Here is a 21,744-nt window from a genome sequence, read left to right on the forward strand (position 1 = left end):
TATTGCAAGGGAAACGGTCACTGGAAGCGGAACTGCCCCAAGTACTTAGCGGATAAGAAGGCCGGCAATACCAAAGGTATATGTGATATACATGTTATTGATGTGTACCTAACCAGCGCTCGTAGTAGCTCCTGGGTATTTGATACCGGTGCAGTTGCTCATATTTGTAACTCAAAACAGGAGTTGCGAAATAAGCGGAGACTGGCGAAGGACGAGGTGACGATGCACGTCGGGAATGGTTCCAAGGTCGATGTGATCGTCGTCGGCACGCTACCTCTACATTTACCTACGGGGTTAGTTTTAAACCTCAATAATTGTTATTTAGTACCAGCTTTGAGCATGAACATTGTATCTGGATCTCGTTTAATGCGAGATGGCTACTCATTTAAATATGAGAATAATGGTTGTTCTATTTATATGAGATACATGCTTTATGGTCATGCCCCGCTGGTCAATGGTTTATTCTTATTTAATCTCGAACATGATGTTACACATATTCATAGTGTGAATGCTAAAAGATTTAAGGTTGATAATGGTAGTCCCACATACTTGTGGCATTGCCGCCTTGGTCACATTGGTGTCAAACGCATGAAGAAACTCCATGCAGATGGACTTTTGGAGTCTCTTGATTATGAATCATTTGACACGTGCGAACCATGCCTCATGGGCAAAATGACCAAGACTCCATTCTCCGGAACAATGGAGCGAGCAACCAACTTATTGGAAATCATACATACTGATGTGTGCGGTCCAATGAGTGTTGAGGCTCATGGTGGTTATCGTTATGTCCTCACCCTCACTGATGACTTAAGTAGATATGGGTATGTCTACTTGATGAAACACAAGTCTGAGACCTTTGAAAAGTTCAAGGAATTTTAGAGTGAGGTTGAGAATCAACGTGACAGGAAAATAAAGTACTTACGATCAGATCATGGAGGGGAATATTTGAGTCACGAATTTGGCACGCACTTAAGGAAATGTGGAATTGTTTCACAACTCACGCCGCCGGGAACACCTCAGCGTAATGGTGTGTCCGAACGTCGTAATCGCACTCTATTGGATATGGTGCGATCTATGATGTCTCTTACCGATCTACCGCTATCATTTTGGGGTTATGCTATAGAGACTGCCGCATTCACTTTAAATAGGGCTCCGTCAAAATCCGTTGAGACGACACCGTATGAATTGTGGTTTGGGAAGAAACCTAAGATGTCATTTCTGAAAGTTTGGGGATGCGATGCTTATGTCAAGAAACTTCAACCTGAAAAGCTCGAACCCAAATCGGAAAAATGCGTCTTCATAGGATACCCTAAGGAAACTATTGGGTATACCTTCTACCACAGATCCGAAGGCAAGATCTTTGTTTCCAAGAATGGATCCTTTCTAGAGAATGAGTTTCTCTCGAAAGAAGTAAGTGGGAGGAAAGTAGAACTTGATGAAGTATTGCCTCTTGAACTGGAGAGTAGCGCAGCTCAAGAAAATGTTTCTGTGGTGCCTGCACTGACTAGAGAGGAAGTTAATGATTATGATCATGAAACTTCAGATCAAGTTGCTACTGAACTTCATAGGTCCACAAGGACATGTTCCGCACCAGAGTGGTACGGCAACCCTGTCCTGGAAATCATGTTGTTAGACAATGGTGAACCTTCGAACTATGAAGAAGCGATGGCTGGCCCGGATTCCGACAAATGGCTTGAAGCCATGAAATCCGAGATAGGATCCATGTATGAAAACGAAGTATGGACTTTGACTGACTTGCCCGATGTTCAGCGAGCCATAGAAAATAAATGGATCTTTAAGAAGAAGACAGACGCGGATGGTAACGTAACCATCTATAAGGCTAGGCTTGTCGCTAAGGGTTATCGACAAGTTCAAGGGGTTGACTACAATGAGACCTTCTCACCCGTAGTGAAGCTGAAGTCTGTTCGAATCATGTTAGCAATTGCCGCATTCTATGATTATGAGATATGGCAAATGGACGTCAAAACGGCATTCCTTAATGGTTTCCTTAAGGAAGAACTGTATATGATGCAGCCAGAAGGTTTTGTCGATCCTAAGAATGCTGACAGGGTGTGCAAGCTCCAATTCTCAATCTATGGGTTGTTGCAAGCATCCTGGAGTTGGAACATTCGATTTGATGAGATGATCAAAGCGTTTGGGTTTACACGGACTAATGGAGAAGCCTATGTTTACAAGAGAGTGAGTGGGAGCTCTGTAGCATTTCTCATATTATATGTGCATGACATACTATTGATGGGAAATGATATAGAACTCTTGGAAAGCATAAAGGCCTACTTGAATAAGTGTTTTTCAATGAAGGACCTTGGAGAAGCTGCTTACATATTAGGCATCAAGATCTATAGAGATAGATCGAGATGCCTCATTGGTCTTTCACAAAGCACGTACCTTGACAAGATATTGAAGAAGTTCAATATGGATTAGTCCAAGAAGGGGTTCTTGCCTGTATTGCAAGGTGTGAGATTGAGCATGGCTCAATGCCCGACCACGGCAGAAGATAGAGAAAAGATGAGTGTCATCCCCTATGCCTCGGCCATAGGGTATATTATGTATGCCATGCTTTGTACCAGACCTGATGTAAACCTTGCCATAAGTTTGGTAGGAAGGTACCAAAGTAATCCTGGCATGGAACACTGGACAGCGGTCAAGAATATCTTGAAGTACCTAAAAAGAACTAAGGATATCTTTCTCGTTTATGGATGTGACGAAGAGCTCGTCGTAAAGGGTTACGTCGATGCTAGTTTCGACACAGATCTGGATGACTCCAAGTCACAAACCGGATACGTGTATATTTTGAATGGTGGGGCAGACAGCTGTGCAGTTGCAAGCAAAACATCGTGGCGGGATCTACATGTGAAGCAGAGTACATGGCAGCCTCGGAGGTAGCACATGAAGCAATCTGGATGAAGGAGTTCATTACCGACCTAGGAGTTATTCCCAATGCGTCGGGTCCGATGACTCTCTTCTGTGACAACACTGGAGCCATTACCCTTGCCAAGGAGCCCAGGTTTCACAAGAAGACCAGGCATATCAAGCGTCGCTTCAACTCCATTCGTGAAAATGTTCAAGATGGAGACATAGAGATTTGTAAAGTGCATACGAACATGAATGTCGCAGATCCATTGACTAAACCTCTTCCACGTGCAAAACATGATCAACACCAGAACTCTATGGGTGTTCGATTCATCATGGTGTAACTAGGTTATTGACTCTAGTGCAAGTGAGAGACTGTTGGAAATATGCCCTAGAGGCAATAATAAAATGGTTATTATTATATTTCCTTGTTCATGATAATTGTCTATTGTTCATGTTATAATTGTGTTATCCGGAAATCGTAATACATGTGTGAATACATAGACCCCAACATGTCCCTGGTGAGCCTCTAGTTTACTAACTTGTTGATCAATAGATGGTTACGGTTTCCTGACCATGGACATTGGATGTCGTTGACAATGGGATCACATCATTAGGAGAATGATGTGATGGACAAGACCCAATCCTAAGCCTATCACAAAATCGTGTAGTTCGTATGCTAAAGCTTTTCTAATGTCAAGTATCTTTTCCTTAGACCATGAGATTGTGCAGCTCCCGGATACCGTAGTAATGCTTTGGGTGTGCCAAACGTCACAACGTAACTGGGTGGCTATAAAGGTGCACTACGGGTATCTACGAAAGTATCTGTTGGGTTGGCACGAATCGAGACTGGGATTTGTCACTCCGTATGACAGAGAGGTATCTCTGGGCCCACTCGGTAAGACATCATCGTAATGAGCTCAATGTGACTAAGGGGTTGGTCATGGGATGATGTGTTACGGAACGAGTAAAGAGACTTGCCGTAACGAGATTGAACAAGGTATCGGTATACCGATGATCGAATCTCGGGCAAGTGCTATATCGGTAGACAAAGGGAATCGTATACGGGATTGATTGAATCCTTGACATCGTGGTTCATCCGATGAGATCGTCGTGGAACATGTGGGAGCCAACATGGGTATCCAGATCCCGCTGTTGGTTATTGGCCGACTCGGTCATGTCTACATAGTTCCCGAACTCGTAGGGTCTACACACTTAAGGTACGATGACGCTAGGGTTATAGGGAATAGATGTATGTGGTTACCGAATGTTGTTCGGAGTCCCGGATGAGACGAGGAGTTCCGGAATGGTCGGGAGGTAAAGATTTATATATGGGAAGTCCAGTTTCAGTCACCGGAAAGGTTTCAGGGTTTCGGTATTGTACCGGGACCACCGAAGGGGTTCCGGGGGTCCACCGGGAGGGTCCGCGTGCCCCGATGGACCTAATGGGCTGTAGTTGGGTGGGAACCAACCCCTTAGTGGGCTGGTGCGCCCCCAAGGGCCCAAGGCGCCTAGGGTTGGAAACCCTAGGGGGCCGCTGCCCCCTCCCGGGGGGGGGGGGGCGCCCCCCTAGTTGGAAACCCTAAGGGGATTGTTGCCTTCTCGAGGGGCCGCCGCCCCCTCCCATTCCCCTATATATAGTGGGGGTTTTGGGGCTGCCAGGGACACGAGTCTCCCTCTCTCTTGGCGCAGCCCTACCCCTCTCCCTCCTCGTCTCTCGCAGTGATTGGCGAAGCCCTGCTGGAGTGCCACGCTCCTCCACCACCACCACGTCGTCATGCTGCTGCTGGACGGAGTCTTCCCCAACCTCTCCCTCTCTCCTTGCTGGAACAAGGCGCAGGAGACGTCACCGGGCTGCACATGTGTTGAACGCGGAGGCACCGTTGTTCGGTGCTTAGATCGGATTCGGCCGCGATCTGAATCGCTTCATGTACGACTCCTCCGACCGCGTTCTTGCAACGCTTCCGCATCGCGATCTTCAAAGGTATGAAGATGCACTCCCCTCTCGTTGCTAGTAAGCTCCATAGATTGATCTTGGTTATGCGTAGAATTTTTTTAATTTCTGCAACGATCCCCAACACAGGCGTCTTATGGTCCGGTGGCTGGCCGGATTGCTGAGTTTGCTGGACTGAGCCGGCAACTTGACGTGGCAGATGTCGACATTGCGCTTGTGAACAAGCGGCTTGATGAGGCACAGGGTATGTATGTTTGGGTGGTCAACAAATATTAAGAGGAGCATGATGCTAGTATTTATAATATGTTGTGACTACAGATGGAGCTACCGCCATGGAGACCCTTCGGGCGGAACTTGCCCGAGCCAAGGACTAAGCCAGGAGGAGTGATGCGGCCGCCCTAAAGGCGGCCGAAGACTTAAGAGCCGAACAGGCTGAGAGCAAAGAGAAAATAGCCAAGATGGCTGTTGAGCTGAAGGATGCCGCCGCCCGGTATGAGCTTCTTGAAAAGGAAAGCCACGCGAAAATGGGGGACCTGAAAAAAGCCATGGTAGCAGCCAAGGAAACCTGCTCTAAAATCAGAGCGGCGAAGGAGGAGCTTCGTCAAGCCGGAGATATCACGGCTGGGAAGCCCTTTTTGCTGCGGACGAAGTTTGGAGATCCGAAGTATGCCCCTCTGAATCAATTATGGAGTGCTGCAGACGCGTACGTGGACTTGGCAACAAGTGTTGCTGATTCGACTGAGTTTTTCAAAGATCAAAAAGATCACGAAGTGGAAAAGTTGTTCTGGTCGCAGTTTAGTGCTCCAACGCGTCCGCTGTTGTTAAATGAGCAAATGGCCGAGTGGGCTGAGCTCCATAGGTTTTTCGGGCTTGCCATGAGGTTTGTCGTGGATCATCTTTGGCCGGAAGGGCCAAGGCCGAATAGTTATTTTGGTTTAGTGCAACGATTCCTTGGTGCTGTGCCACATATTGACGCTGTAAAGAGGTCGGCGTGCATAGAGGGTGTGCGGATGGCTCTTGCCCGTGTTAAGACATACTGGGCAGAGATGGATGCCACCGCTATTGCAACCCGGGGTCCGGCCGTAGGCCAGGTCTCAGTCGAGCACTATTTTGAAGAAGTCCTAGAAGGCGCTCGTTTAATAGAGGCTCAGTGCTCAAAGAGTGTCATGTTCGAGTGACATGTATCCAAATTGTAAAAACAATGCTATTTGGATGTATAAAGGCTGTGTTTATACTTTTTCCTGAAAGTATTATGATGCCTCCTATGCGGCTGTTTATGTATGCATATAACCTAAAAGTTTGCAGTCATCGGCTTCAGCCCCCACGCATATAATGCGGGGGTGTTCGGAAAAGCATGTATTCACACTTGATCCAACGTCTTGGTCCATGAAGGAGGTGTTAGCACGGAGAACAAGGCAATCATACTATATTGCTTTAACACTTTCACTTAGCCATAGGAGTTTGACAAAGGGGCTACTATATAGCCCCTGGTACTTCCGCACTTATCCGAATACGATGCGCGTACGTACATGACCGGGAAACCGGTCCTTCGTTAATGCGGAGGAATCACGAAGATCCTGCTGAGTCCTCGAGTGGTTGACCAGTCTCGCGTTTTATCATGACAGTCAGTTTTCGGCTTTCTCTACGGAGGTGCTCATCCAGATGAACCAGGGCACAATCGCAGTAGTTCTCCCGGTGCCACCTTAGCCAATAGAGCGGAACATAAGTTAGCAAAACACGGGAGCCGGGCAAACCCAAGTATTGACCAAAGACATGATTTAGAGCTGATGCATATAAGGCCAAACTCGCGACGCCGAACACTCCCTAAGGTATTCGGTCTTTACAACGTATACTGGGGTGAGTAACACCCTCGATAATAAGCCCTGAATTTCTAGGTACGTGCATTAGTCTGACATGACGAAATGTCAAGAACGCCAGCATCCCTCTTGGTTATGTTGAGTATCCGGAGGGTGTGAAGCAACAAGAGACAGTAAAAAAGGTTTACACAGGGTCTTAATCTAAAAAGAAACCTTTGAGCGGGGCCCTGTTGCACGTATGCGCTTGTGTCTCCGTTGTGCCGTATCCTGGAAGGGTGTAGCATGATTATCATCTATAAAAGAGAAAAACCCAGGTGAAAGTCTTCATGCGAAAAATTGGTTATTCTTAATAAACCATTAAAATTTAATCTAAATAAGGTCAAGCAGAACTTTAGGCCTTTTTACATGCGGGAAGCCCCTAGCGCCACCTATGGGGGTATATCCCTCGACCCAATCTCAAGTTTATCTGAGCTGTTACAGCTAGGGGTGCGCCGGACTTGTCTAGCCGTGTCCGCGGTCTTGACGACCGATCATTTATTCTGGTTGTAGAGGTCATTCAATGTTCGGCTGCTAAAGCCGCCACAAATTCTTCCGCACGTAAGGAACGCTCTGTGTTCCCGCTAACTATGATGATGCCACGTGAACCGGGCATCTTAAGCATAAGATAAGCGTAATGTGGTATTGCATTAAAACGAGCGAAGGCCGTTCTTCCGAGTAGTGCTTGATAGCCGCTTCGGAATGGAGCAATGTCGAAGGTTAACCTTTCACTTCGGAAGTTGTCGGGAGAACCAAATACAGCCTCTAGTACTAGAGAGCCCGTGCAGCAGGCCTCTGGGCCTGGTATTACTCCTTTAAAGGTAGTATTTCTTTGGCTCATTCTTGTCAGGTCTATCCCCATTTTGCGGACTGTGTCCTGATATATCAGATTAAGACTACTGCCACCATCCATAAGGACTCGGGTGAGATGGTATCCGTAAATTATTGGGTCTAGTACCAAGGCAGTCGATCCTCCGTGTCGGATACTAGTCGGGTGACCCCTGTGGTCAAAAGTGATCGGGCAGGCCGACTAGGGGTTGAACTTGGGGGTGACAGGCTCATCCGCGTATACGTCTTGGAGTGTGTGTTTGCTCCTCCTTTTCGTTACATGAATCATGCTCACTGTTTTGACCTCTGGTGGGAATTTTTTCTGTCCCCCATTGTTCGGCTGGCGCGGCTCATCCTCGTCTTCGCTTGGTGTCTCCCTCCCTTTGTGTTCGGCGTTTAGCTTGCCAGCCTGCTTGAAGACCCAGCATTCTCTGTTCGTGTGATTTGCAGGTTTGTCAGAGGTGCCATGAATCTGACATAATCTGTCTAGAATCTTGTTTAGGCTGGACGGTCCATCTCTGCTGCCTTTGAATGGCTTTTTCTGTTGACCAGGTCGAGAGCCCCTGAATCCAGTGTTTACTGCCGTGTTGTCTAGGTTGTCTTCATTGTTTCGACGCTTGCTTTTATTGCGTCGTGGTTTTCCATTGCCATCCCTGACTTCGGATGTGCCTGGGTCGCTGGTGCCGCTGCGGGCCAGCCAACTATCTTTGCCCGCGCAAAAGCGGGTCATCAGGCTTGTTAGGGCTGCTATTGTCCTCGGTTTTTCCCAACCGAGGTGTCTGGCGAGCCATTCGTCCCGGACACTGTGTTTGAAAGCCGCTAAGGCTTCGGCGTCCGGACAGTCAACAATTTGATTCTTCTTAGTGAGGAATATGTTCCAAAGCTTTCGGGCTGACTCTCCGGGCTGTTGAATTATGTGACTTAAGTCGTCTGCATCCGGAGGTCGGACATAGGTCCCTTGAAAATTAGCCCTAAAAGCATCCTCAAGCTCTTCTCAACTTCCAATTGAGTTTTTGGGGAGGCTCTTCAGCCAGTGCCGAGCTGGTCCTTTCAACTTGAGGGGCAAGTATTTGATGGCGTGGAGATCATCTCCGCGAGCCATGTGGATATGGAGGATAAAGTCCTCGATCCAGACCCCAGGGTCTATCGTTCCGTCGTATGCCTCTATGTTCACGGGCTTGAATCCATCGGGAAATTCGTGATCCAGCACCTCATCGATGAAGCATAGGGGGTGCGCGGCACCCCTGTATTTGGATGTGTCATGGCATTCTGACGGCTGTAGTGTTTGGTTTTGATTCTATGCCGGAGCGCGCTTCCTAGATCCGTAGATGGACCTGGTCAGACCGGCTTTTTGGTGCAAGTCCTCATGTAAATCGTGTACTAACTTATGTTCGACATCATTAGCCGTCCTATTGCGGCCACGGGGTGGTCGATCCGGCTGATCGGTCGTTTTATTTTTTGGTTGTGTAGGCTCCAAAGCCTCGTCATCGAATTCAGGCAGCAGCTTGCACTTTGGATAGCTCTTTGTGTGGCGACTGCCACCGTACTTTTCTTCAGTGTTGAGCACTTTGTTCCATCTACTGTTGAGTGTCTTTTGCATGGCTTTAAGCCTTTGCTTCTGCTTCTTTAGACTCCTCGCGGTGGCAATAAGCCTTCTATGGAGGTTCTCTTGCTCCGAGTGCCTTTCCGGGATGATGTGTGCATCGTCGTCCGGACTGTTCTCCTCTCCGGAGATAGGTTGATTAGTTGATCAACTACAAGTAATCTTTCAAGTGAAGGTGTGTCCTCAATGACCATATTTTGGTCCACATTTTGTGATCTCTTGTTGCAGCACCAGCAACACGCATAAATAGTCTTAAGAGTCATGGAGGTGATGTGGAAGCCACTCGACCAATTCATCGCCTGAAGACAAAGGAACTCAAGTGCAGTACAGCCGCGGAGCATGCACTCCATGTCATCCTTTGGGATGCAGACGGCGACGAGCTCGAGGTGCTTCAGTCATGGTAGAAAAAGAGCGGGCACGTCATTAAGGGGGGATGGCAGTACATGAACTTGGCGAGGCACGGCGTGGGTGCGAAGCGGAGCACGAACGTTGGCAGCGAGCGCATATGCCCATCATTAAAACTGAGCTCCTCGAGTTGATCTAGGGCAGGGGATCGGAACCACTCATCAAGCTTGGCTCGATTCTTGCCATTGGAACGGAACTTGCCCGTGATAAGGCCTCTGATTGGGCAATGGTGACTGCCGAGGTTCTGGGAGAATGAATCCAAGCTTTTGTGATATCCATGGTAGAACTCGTGGGCGTCGAGGAGGTTGAGAGGGGTGGAGAGCCATAGGGGGCGCCACCGCTGTGAAAGGGCGGTTGTCCTCGCCCCATATTTGGTTGGGAGGAAGGATATGATGACTGTCAACATATCATAGGGAAGGCTGCTGATGAAGTCTAGGCCTGCTGGAGTCGCTTATGGTTCTTTCTCGACCCGCCTCCGCTTGTTGGAAGCCTCGTTCTCCACCTCGTCGATGGCGACGGAAACCTTTGTCTCCATATTCACACTGTGCTCTAGTGCTTCAGCAGCCCCGGCGTCGCCACTCCCTCCGATGGGGCGCATCGGCGGCATCCTCATACACCGACGGCTTTGAGGACTGAGAGCGGCGTCGAGGATGCGGGCGGAGAGAAAGGATTGTGTGTGTGGCGAGGATCGGGGTGCTGGCTTTGAGGACCGAGAGCGGCATCGAGGATGTGGACGGAGAGAGGGGATTGTGTGTGTGGCGAGGACAGGGGGTGCGGCCACTCGGGCGCGCCATTAATACGGACCAGTGGGAGCGAGGTGGGCGGCGGTCAAAGGTTGTCTCACTTCCCGGTGAGCCTGCGGTGGCCTTCTGGCATTCCTATACCATCATTTCACGGAGCGAGGCGGGGCGCCATTAATATGGAGCAGTGGGAGCAAGGTGGGCGGCGGTCAAAGAGCTGGCTCGCCTCCCAGTGAGCCTACGCGGCGGACTACTAGCACCCCCCACGTTGAGTGCGTAGTGAACACGCGCATGCCTCGGCCTCCCGGTCTGCCTGCTAGCAGGTGTCTCGTCAACTCATGCATGCTCGTACGGCACACGGGACGCGTGCGCGGCACGTATTATATTGATTTTTCCTTTTTGATGATTAATTTTGCCGCTTTATTGCTTAACCGAAGCATGGCACTTACATTGTTGGTCTGACGCACACGATTCGAATAAAGAGTTCGTTTGCGATATTGGTTGATAATTATTTATAATTTCCTGTATGTAAGAAGATTATATCAAAACTTGTCTCAAATTTGAAAAAAAAAATCACAGTCTATTGGTGTCCATAACACACCACGATAAGTTTCATGAATTTCAACTTAATTTTGGATTTATTGGATTTTAAAATTAAGATTTCAGATGTTAGAAATTTCTTGCATGGGGACTAAACATGCACCCATGGACACATACAGATATGATTTTGCAATCCATTTTCATGCACTGTCACGGGTCTCATGTAGATCAAATTTGATTTTGCACATCTAAATCCCTCGAAAATCAATCAATGTATAAAATACGAATAGATGTTATCTATTTTTTTTCAATTTTCAACACCAAACTCCTTTGGTCGCATGTTCACTGCAGAAAAAGTTTGACATGCATGTTTGGGCCACATGCACGTGGTACTCCTAGGACACTCACTCGTGTGGGCCCGTGAGGTCGCCGTCCAGCACTATGACATGCGATGAGAGAGGTTAATTTGACCAACAAGAACTGTCATCTTTTGGTTTTTGTTATACGTACAGTAGGAGTATATATATAGGTGACGAATATGTATACCCCCCTATTTTACCATCAATGTATCGTAGTTTTACGTTTCGTAAATTTTTGTCTTATTTCATACGCAATAAGAGAACATAACAAAATATGTAATCACCATAAAAAATTATGTTATGTAAAATTACAGATATAAAAACATAGTGTAAAATATACATAAAATGCAATTTTTATGGTCTTATGATCTATATTTTTGTTTTTTATGCCACATTTTATGTAGTAAATCAACATGAATGTAACTATTTGTATTTCATATGTAATTTATTTATGAAACGACCGTAAGATTATTTGGGTGAAGAATAACTTATTCCGCATCCTGATTAATGAATAGTAACACTACAAATGTTTCCTACAAGCAGTGATAGTTGCCATCACTTGCGTTTTGTATGTTGTATGTAGTATCTGTCGAAACCGAGAGTATATACGTGTGGTATGTAGTATATAACAATGTTTAGGTAGTATATATGCTAATTTTTAGGTAGTATGTACCATATTTTGAGTATGTTTTTTTACGTATAAATATGTACGTATTTTATAAATATAACAAATACTATGGATCCATATGCAATTTTTCATGTGACTTGCTTTGAAATATCTTAGATATAGTATATAACATATTTTAAATAATAAAATAATATATATAATGCCACATGATAGTATATGAGACATGTGGAATATAGAGCCTGTCCTGAGAATTTGGGGGCCCAGGGCGAAATTATAATTTGGGGCCCCTTAAAATTTTCTAGGAGCATTCGTTGATGCAAAAATCACTTAAAACGGTCTCATCCTCAATCCCTCCTCTTGTTAGTTGTGCACAGATAAATATAAACACCATGCTGGGAAAGCAAGATTGCAAGGCTGTGATGGCATTGATCACAAGGAGCCATGAACATGATTTCATGGGAGCATCAAGTGTCATCTTTGTTGTCATTCGGAACCCTCGGACAATGGAAACGCTCCCATGCCAGGAAGTGCCATCGATGGTGATATATTTTCTCGTTCATAAAGCGAGAATCGCTAGTAGTGTCTCTTGGCTCCGGTTCATCAGTACCCTCAAGATGGTTTAGTGTGCTATTATGGCAGACCACAAAGGAGATTACGGCAAGAAGGAAAGCGTTTGAAGATATCTCGTTTTCTTTAGAGGTGAAGATCTTCAAATAAAAAAGCACACATGCTAACGATCTCTTCGCTAAGAGATGAGGTTAGTCGCCGTGTGTGGCGAACAGCTTTGCCTAATGACCTTTGTATCGCAAAGTCTTCTTAGATAAAATAGATATGATCCTCAAAGAACTAATCATGATGTTCTAAAAGAACAAATTAAAAAACCAATTTACCAAGATGATATAAAACAGAAGCAAGAATATGTGCATTAGTTTTAATAAGTCTCTTCCTAATAATAAAGTACGGATTGAGTCTACGGGTTCACTGTCGCGAAGTTTTTGCAGAAAAGCCCCTGCTGTTGTGGATATTGAACCCACGCTCCCTTTTTAAGTGGCTAAGATGAAAAAGTCTCAATCTTGCAAAAAGACCCTGTAGTTTTTTGGTATTCAACCCACGCTCCTTTTTGAAGTGGCAGCACACACGAGCATATGCGTGCTCTCCTCGATGCATACAGGCGGCGCCGCCGCGGGCGCTCCTCGATCCATACGGGCGGCTGGTCTTCTTCTCCAGCCATCTGCCGCCCTTCTCCCCTTCCCATTCGCTGCCCTACTCTACCCTCCCGCCCCTAATCTTCTCTGGCACTACCCCCAGCCTCCTGCTGCCGTGCCTCGATCCATACAGGCGCCACCGCGCGGGGGGCGGTCTTCTTCTCCAGCCATCCGCCGCCCTCCTCCCCTCCCCCTCCCTCTTAATATTCTTCTTCTTCTCCGGCCAGCCGTCGCCCTCCTCAAATCCCGCAGAGTTTGCCGGAGGAAGAACATCCGCCGTCCGAATGTGCTACACCAGAGGTATGTATCGGCTTTTCCCAAATTAGTTCAACGGTGTTGGATATTGCTTGGAGATTTTACTTGAATCAATATCAATTTGTGTAACCTGGGCGTGTACTAATGTTGCTACTTTTTTCCTCTTTAATCTGAGCGTTCAATTCAATCTCTGTAAGCTAGGTGCTGGGTGACGCATGTACATTACATTAGTCCAATGTTTGCCAAACTATGACAAATTCATGTGCCATGTGTGTCGGTTTTAGATACTTCAAGTTTAATTTGAGATATCAATAGTTAATCCACTGTTTATTTCCCTTTCTGGATCAGGGACAAACTGCTCAATCATAATTGTTTGTTCTTCTTTCTGTTACAGGGAAGCACCGGAAAGAGGATGTTTCTATGCAGCATAACCCAAAAGTTTAATTTAAGGTATTCCATCAAGCGTATGTTCCATAGCCTCCATCCTGTAGTTTATTTCCTTTGCTTCAGGTTGTACAGAGGATTTCCTTTGTTTCAGGTTGTACAGAGGAGCTCAAGGACAACTGAGGTGCTGCTAGAATTACATCAGCTACTAACTTACATACATATAAAAAAAACTGCAGCTTTAGCTCCATGTAGTAATGACTAAGTATATTCTAATGCTCATAGACACTGATTACTATTTTTTACAGGTTAATTTAATCAATTCCTTGGCGTACTTTAGTAAACGAGGATATATTGGGTGGTCTCCAACAGCCCGACGACAATACAGAGTCGTCGTAGTTGGATTGTGTTCATGTAACACTGAAACTTGACATAGTTAGTATAAAAAGGTTTGGTTTACTTCCACTATGTTACTGTTCAGTCTATTTTATAAACATGTTGATTAGCCATTCTGGCAAAGAGGCATCTTCAGTATTTTAGAAATCTCTTTTCCAGAAACTCCAATTCTCCTCATAGGAATTGAGATGCCCAATATTTCTCAATTTGCTGACAAGGATGTAATATAATCACGTTTTGCTATTGACGTAATGCTATATTCCTTGACTGGTAGCAAACCCTTTAATTGCATCTGTACTAAGCATTCTTTCCGTCTATATCTCGTCATGATTTTTTTTAATAGCTGTAGTGGTGTTCTTATTATTGTTATTTTCCAGAATTATTGTCATTTCACAGATGGTATAAACCTTGTTGATGGCTAACTTATAGAATAGCAAACCTGGCTCATGGCTAACTTATAGAATAGCAAACCTTGTTCATGGCTAACTTATACAATAGCAGAAACTGATTAGAAAAACCATCAATCTCAGGAACACTCTGACCATGTATTTGATTCTGTTAAAGACCCAATGTATCATGTGGTCCTGTATCTTCTGATGTTGAGCTATATAGACTGGTATTTCCAGTAAATTTTATTGACAGGCACTTCGGCGTCGTTAACAATTGACAGGCACTTTGGTGTCTCAGCAACCAGGTCACCACCGACCACCACGGTGGCTCGCAGCGATGTCCTCCCACCACCCTATGTACGACCAGCAGCGAGATGGGCGGGAACTCTTTGGCGTGCCGGCACACAGGAACGACACACGCCGTACAACCTGAAGGACACGTTCGCCAGGCTTGACTTGACCCTCACCGACGCCACCTTGCCACCTCTGTTGCTGGAGATCAGCCGAAGACTTAGCTTGTTGCCGCTTTGCTTCAATGGTTGCTTTAATGCTCTTGGACTGTCCGTAATGAGCAGCTGATGGTGCTTAGACGAAACAATTGATTATAAAATGGGTAGTGCTGTGTCGGTGGTCATGTGTCCGCTGACTAACTGTAAAACACCTAAGATGATTTTTCAGGACTTGATACATTCCAATTACTCATTGGCGTCTTCTTCTTACTGTTATACTTGGTTTTACTTAGTAATCTTAAGATATTTGTTCGATTTATAATTGTATATAGAGCACAGAACCCGACCTTGCATGTGGCCGGTTTAATTTGTTTACTGAAGAAATTAGTTTTAAAATGTTCACAGTTTTACACATGTTCACACTATTTTTGTTTCAAAAAAATATGTTTGCACTTTTTCAAAATTGTTTACTGAAGAAATTAGTTTTGAAATGTTCACAGTTTTACACATGTTCACACTATTTTTGTTTAAAAAATATGTTTGCAATTTTTTAAAAATCATAAAAAGTTTCATTTTTACTAAAAAAATCATTTGGAAATGTACAAAAAAAATCAAAACATTCTTTAAACAAAAAACACCTGTTAAAATGCGTTTTTTAATGTTCTAATTTTTATAAATGTTTATTATTCTTAAAAGAAGTATTCCAATTTTTATGTAAACCTTAACTTCTATTAAAAATAAAGAAATTTTCATGTTCTCCAGAAAAGCCAAATAATGATTGACAAACTATTCCATGCAAAACTGCTCTTCCATCTGATAAAGACTTGATTCTACAAAAAGTAATAATCAGTTTTTCCTTATTATTATCAATGTTTAATAAAATTGGATATATAAAATGGTGCACAATAGAATATGAAGCTGGTTGTTTCTTCTTTTTGCCCGGTGCAATGCATGTGCATTTGTACTAGTAGTACTTACTAGTATAGTTCCATGCTTGACCCAGTTGACCGATCGTGTGATAACCAAACTCCTGGTGCTGCTCCCCAGAACGAATTTGTGATACAATTAAATAGAATCATAGATCAGACCACACACATGAGAGGGAGATAGAAACTCAAACGAAAACCTAATTCTACCCATGCATACACACCTGAACATGACTCTTGAGATGGTAAATTGTGAGGCCCTACACCCTTCACTCCCATCTCCGCCATGAACCAAAATTAACAGGTAACGAAAAATTCAACAAACTATCACCATCGGGCCTTCAAGAATGGATCTATTTCCTAGCTGTGCGACAACATCGACAAATCTGCCGTGGAGTTCAATGATCCACTGGAGGCGGGACTTGGGGTAGATGGTTAGCACGACCTGGATGTGCGGCCGGAGTCGCTGGCTTGCGACTCACGATCTGGGCAAAAAAGGAATCAGCCACGCAATCATCGCGAACTACTTAGGGTCTCTTTGATTCAAAGGATTTTTGTAGGATCTTTAAAGGGTTAGAATCTTTAGAAATTTTCCTATGTTGATCGTTTGATTCGTAGGGTTGAATCCTGTAGGATTTTTCCTAAGGATTCATTTGTACTACATTTTATAGGAATTCTAGCATCCATTCAAACCTCTTGAAGAAATCCTTTGTTTTTCCACACAATCAAACAAACTCAAATTCTATAGGGATCCAATGAACATGTCATTCCAATCCTGCATTTTTTCTATTTCTGTGTTTTTTCAATCCTATGAATCAAAGAGACCCTTAATTTACTCATTTGGAAAGAAAACATCGTAGGCTTCTCTCCTTGGGCCGGGGCCACGGGCTAGCTGCGAGTGAAGATCTTCGTAGATGAAAGATCTTAGAGGATAAGATCTTCAAATAAAAAAGCACACATGCTAACGATCTCTCCTGAGGGGGCCCCTGGATTTCGGGGGCCCGGGGCGTAGTTATCTCTGCCTTGATTATCGTCAGATTACATCAAATCTAATAGAATTCTTAACGAGTAGTGGGTATGATAGAATTGCATTTTTTTTGCACCCAGGAGCACTGTTGCTATCGTTCCAAATAGATCAGACCTCTATATACATTATATAAGACCAGGTCTCACGGTTAGCAGATGAGACCCGTCCTGATGGATGACACGTGACATTCACAAATCACAAAGCATCTAATCTCTCTCCCCCTGATTTTAAGTGGGGGGTGAGGGGTGCTTTGTGATTTGTGAATACCACGTGTCATCCATCAGGATGGGTCTCGCGTGAGACCTGGTCTCGTGGAATTCTTTTTCATATGTACGGCACGGTAGAATTCTGGATCGTGGTGATCCAAACCAACAAAACTCTTTTCCTTCTCTCTCTCCTTTTTCTAATCTCTCTTTACCTCTCTCTCCGCTGAATCAAAATCTACCCCAGTAGCGGAGTCGCCGTGATTTCCATCCATGCATCTTTGGATTATACAAATTGAAAAAACAGGCATGTAAGTGAATGACTACCCGTGACCTCAATGCATGCATCACTGGATTTGATTTTTTTTAATGCAGAATTCAGTGCATTCATCGGTTATCTATTGTACAGCTATTGCCGTCCGCCGAGTCCTCTCTGCTGCACGCAACAGCTGTTCCTCCAGACATGCGAGAGCGTTCGCCGCCGGCAGCTGCCGATTTCATGATACTACATCCTTCCCGATATCTCTGGGCGTCCACAGACCACAGATCACAGGGCATCACCGGATGAGACATCGGTATGCGAAAGGTTAACACAAATTGGCTATCTTCAGGGAAATATCCACTGTGAGAACAAGGTCCACAAATCGGATTAATCCATATGAGAGAAATCGGATTAATCCATATGCATTCTCAAGCAGTCTATGTACGACCATTGCCGTCATGACCGCAGACATCCGCCATCTCATGCAGATACCATACATTCGACATGCCGGCCAATAGGCAGCTGAAACTGTCACGTCTAGCCATCGCCAGCGACATCGCCGCTAGGACCATCGTGTCTTGTAGTTTTCATTGCCTATGTGAGATTACGTTATAATCCTTCCGTTCCTAAATATAAGTCTTTTTAGATATTCTACTACGGATTACATACGGAGCAAAATGAATGAATCTACACTCTAAAATATGTCTATATACATCCGTATGTAATCCGTAGTGAAAACTCTAAAAAGACTTATTTTTGGACGGAGGGAGTACATTCTTAATATACTAAATCTAGCCAGGTTTAATTGATCCTTTTTTACCTTTTTCTATCAGTAAAAATCGAGCCAATGGGGTGTTGACACGCTAAATAGTGGGGGATCTGGCGTAGTACGCTTTCGGGTGTGTGCACCAATTTCACAACAGATTTGGGGCAAATCAGTTTGTCCTCCTGTCGCTTTCTGTATGTATAGTAGGTTTCGATTTGACTACATCCACCGTCTTGGATTGTTGCATGTTGTGGGGCCGGCGACTATACGATTTGTACGGTGTGGCTCTGCATGCAATGCGGCCGGCATACTGCATACGTGTCGTTCGTCCCGAATATCTCGCCGCTGAGCCATCCGGATCTTTCTCGATTCTCTGTCTTCTCGAGAACTCCATGGAAGTTCCGTATACGAAATTGTTCCATGCACGATACAAGTGGTCGATCTATGCACGACACGTAAATCCAGCGGCCGACGCCCTTCTTAATCAACGTTTGTCCGGCCAGATTTAATTCATCGTCTGTGCATCGTCCAATTTCATCGTGTGTGTAGCAAGACTCTTCCGTATACGGCTCCCCACCGCCTGGCCGCCTTAGGGCCTATAAAAAGCATGCCCTTCTCTCGCCTTCACCCCCGCCTCCATCTCCGTCGTCGTCTGTTACTGTCAGCCACCACTGCTGTCTATATGCCATACGGGAAGGGGCATGAAGAGCACGACGAGGAGGCGTCGGCGCCTACTTCCTAAGAAGCACCGATACGTCAGAATTCTCTGTATCGCCGTTCAGGACGTCGCTGATACGCCAGATACTATCAATTTAAGGGAAATTGATGCTTGGTATAAACCTATGCATTTGGGGTGCCAACATCTTCCTGGAAGAGAGGAATCAATGGTCTGAGCCGAAATGTGTGACGTGCCTCATTAGCACACTCGATTGGATTACCAGAACCATGTGCTAAAAATCACACAAGTTGTTGTCGCGAATCATGTGTGATGATTCCAGGCATCGTGCATGCCTTGCTCATGGAAACCACGTGTAAGGTATCACACACAGTTCAGCTAAGCCAATCATGCGCGATGGGTCAAGTCATTTTATCTGCACACGGTTCAAGTTTTATATAGTGTGTGATGTCTTCGTCGCACACAGTTCAACAGAAAGGTGTGCGAGAGGGGGCTTAATAAGACCGATCTGCACTAGCACATTCAAAAAACAAGTGATGCACTCTCAAGTTCAGCACAAAATGGACATTCAGGGGGTTATCTTTATTCATAAGTTTGAATGTTTCCTGTATTGCCCCAGGGCATCCTGGTTTGGGCAGAGTCATGAATTTGAATGCATCGCAGGCCGCGTTGGTAAAAGCAAATATAGGCAAGCGTTCGCGCGCACGTAGCGCCCCACCGCGTCTCCATGCGTAGCATCCGGAGGCTCATACATATATAGCCAGTACAGGATAAGGACGGAGAGGGCCAGAGCCAGGGGAGGAGAACGGCACGCACGTACGCCGGCGACGACGATGAGGACGAGCTTGCACATCGCCATGGTCGCGGCGGTTGTCCTGCTGCTCGCCGTGACGGCGACGGCGCATGTCCGGATGGACTTGATGGACGGCTACCGGCCGCAGCAGAGGAGGGCCAGCGGCGGCGGCGGCAGCTGGTCTTTCGACTTCATGAGAGGCCTATGGGGAGGGTACGCACGTTTTGCCTGTACATATAGGATCCGAATATTTAGTGAACGTTAGATTTTTAGACATGAAAAATCAATTAATTTTTATAATAAATTATGTCCGTCATGGATGATAAGTTTTGTTGGCAAGTATAGCAAATCCTATCTCAGTTTATTTTTTTCTTCAAAAAATCAACGTGCTTGCAAATTAAATTTGTCATCTTCACGCCAATATAAATTTCGATGAAAAATATTCGATTTGCCATGGCTGAAAAATCTAACATCAGATTTTTAGCATTTACGTATATATACCTACCTCATGCAGGTGCTGACATATAAATTTGCAGATAATTTGGCGGGCGCCACCACCACAGTTTGCTCGAGCATGGTTTCATTAAGGAGTTCGATTGCTGGAGGAACGTACGTGTTCATGATGCATGCGACGTATCTGGCCTAGATATAAGAATTTTGCATTTTGCTTGAGAACTGAAGGACAATATTTCTTATGACTTATGTTACCTATCTTATATGTATGCTTCGTTCACTCTAGTGAAGGACAGGGCCGGTGAAAGGGGCGACCTTCCTGGCTCGCCCATGTAAGGGCCTCGGCCCATATAAGTACACATATGTACTGTAATTTCGTTTTTTGAGCAAATGTGTGTATTGTAAATTTTTTGATAAACAGAATTTCATTCGATCATTATATCAGACTGATACCACCGCATAGCGCAGCCATCACGTTCAAGAAAAGTAAAAAAAACATTGTTTGATAGAAAAGGTAAACATAAAACAATCATAGGATGAAGAAGGTCATATTCGAAGACTACACCATCATCCATGATTCGATATAAACCTCTTTGATGATATGCTCCAACTGGGTGGTAGACGTAGTAAAATTTCCCCCACTCTCTTGCTCTCTTGTCTCTCTTTGTATCTTTGGCCGAAGACGAGAGTGGCGTTATGGCATATGAGAGCGTGTACTCCTGGTTTTAAAAATGTGTTTTAAAAATATTTTGAAATGCCAAAAAATTTCATACAAAAAATTGGTGCGTACATCTCGATATTGTACATGCTCACAAAGTCGTTTCGCGAAAAACCGACAATTTATGTGTCACATGTGAAAAAGACAAAATCCAACGTTAAAATATGTTTCTCACAAGACATTCTTTTGTCTTTTTTAGACAAGCCACAAAAAATGTCGGTTTTCTCCGAAACTTGACGTCCACACATAAAATATCAAGATGTATGCGCTAAATTTGTGTTCGAAATTTTTTCACACTTTGAAATATTTTTTCCGCGTGCAAGGGCGCATGCTCCCGAGAGCACCAACGAATTCCCAGGCCAAAGACTTGCATTACTAATAATCAAGTTATATGTAGGTGAACGTCCTCATTTCCTTTCGTCAAGAATGAACAAGTTTTCTTCGCAGTACTTTTTATTAATACCTGTCCCTAAAGTACTACTGCGAGTATTTCAAAATAGATAGCCCCAGGAAAAGTCTGCAACGAAAATGTGCAGAAATCATTTATCATTTACTCCCTCCGTTTTTTAATATTTATCTTTTTAAACATTTTAAATGACTACTACATACAGATGTATGTAGACATATTTTAGAGTGTAGATTCACTCATTTTGCTCCGTATATAATCACTTGTTGAAATGCCTAGAAAGACAAGTATTTAGGAACGGAGGGAGTAGATAGGTAATGTGTAAACTTAAGAGCAATTCCAACGGGAGGATCCATTTCGTCCGTGGGCCAACATGTCGAGTCAAATGGACACACATCCGTTTTTTGTCCGTAGACGACTCATTCCTGGTCCATTTTTGAAGGCGTGGACACGAGACGAATGCGTGCGCTCGCCTTCTCCTCCCCTCGGGCCCGTTGGTCGGTGGCATATTGACCTCTCCCCATCCAACAGCAAACCCTCGCCCGCCTCCTTCCTCGCCGACGCCGCCGCCTTTTCCGGTGACTCTGCCAGCTGCCGGCATCGCAACATCCGCTCTGCAACGCCACCAGCTCCCACATCGCCCGCCACCACCGTC

General features: G+C 45.0%; 1 long non-coding RNA gene across 1 annotated transcript; it reads left to right on the forward strand.

The window, feature by feature from the left end:
- The first annotated feature begins 12,925 nt into the window (after nucleotides 1-12,925).
- Nucleotides 12,926-15,112, forward strand: LOC119367757. Its single transcript, XR_005176429.1, has 5 exons — nucleotides 12,926-13,286; nucleotides 13,636-13,691; nucleotides 13,780-13,809; nucleotides 13,934-14,074; nucleotides 14,692-15,112. It is a non-coding gene; the product is annotated as an uncharacterized LOC119367757 (long non-coding RNA).
- The last annotated feature ends 6,632 nt before the right edge of the window (nucleotides 15,113-21,744 follow it).

The sequence above is a fragment of the Triticum dicoccoides genome, chromosome 1A (assembly GCF_002162155.2).
Source record: "Triticum dicoccoides isolate Atlit2015 ecotype Zavitan chromosome 1A, WEW_v2.0, whole genome shotgun sequence".
Classification (NCBI taxonomy): domain Eukaryota; kingdom Viridiplantae; phylum Streptophyta; class Magnoliopsida; order Poales; family Poaceae; genus Triticum; species Triticum dicoccoides.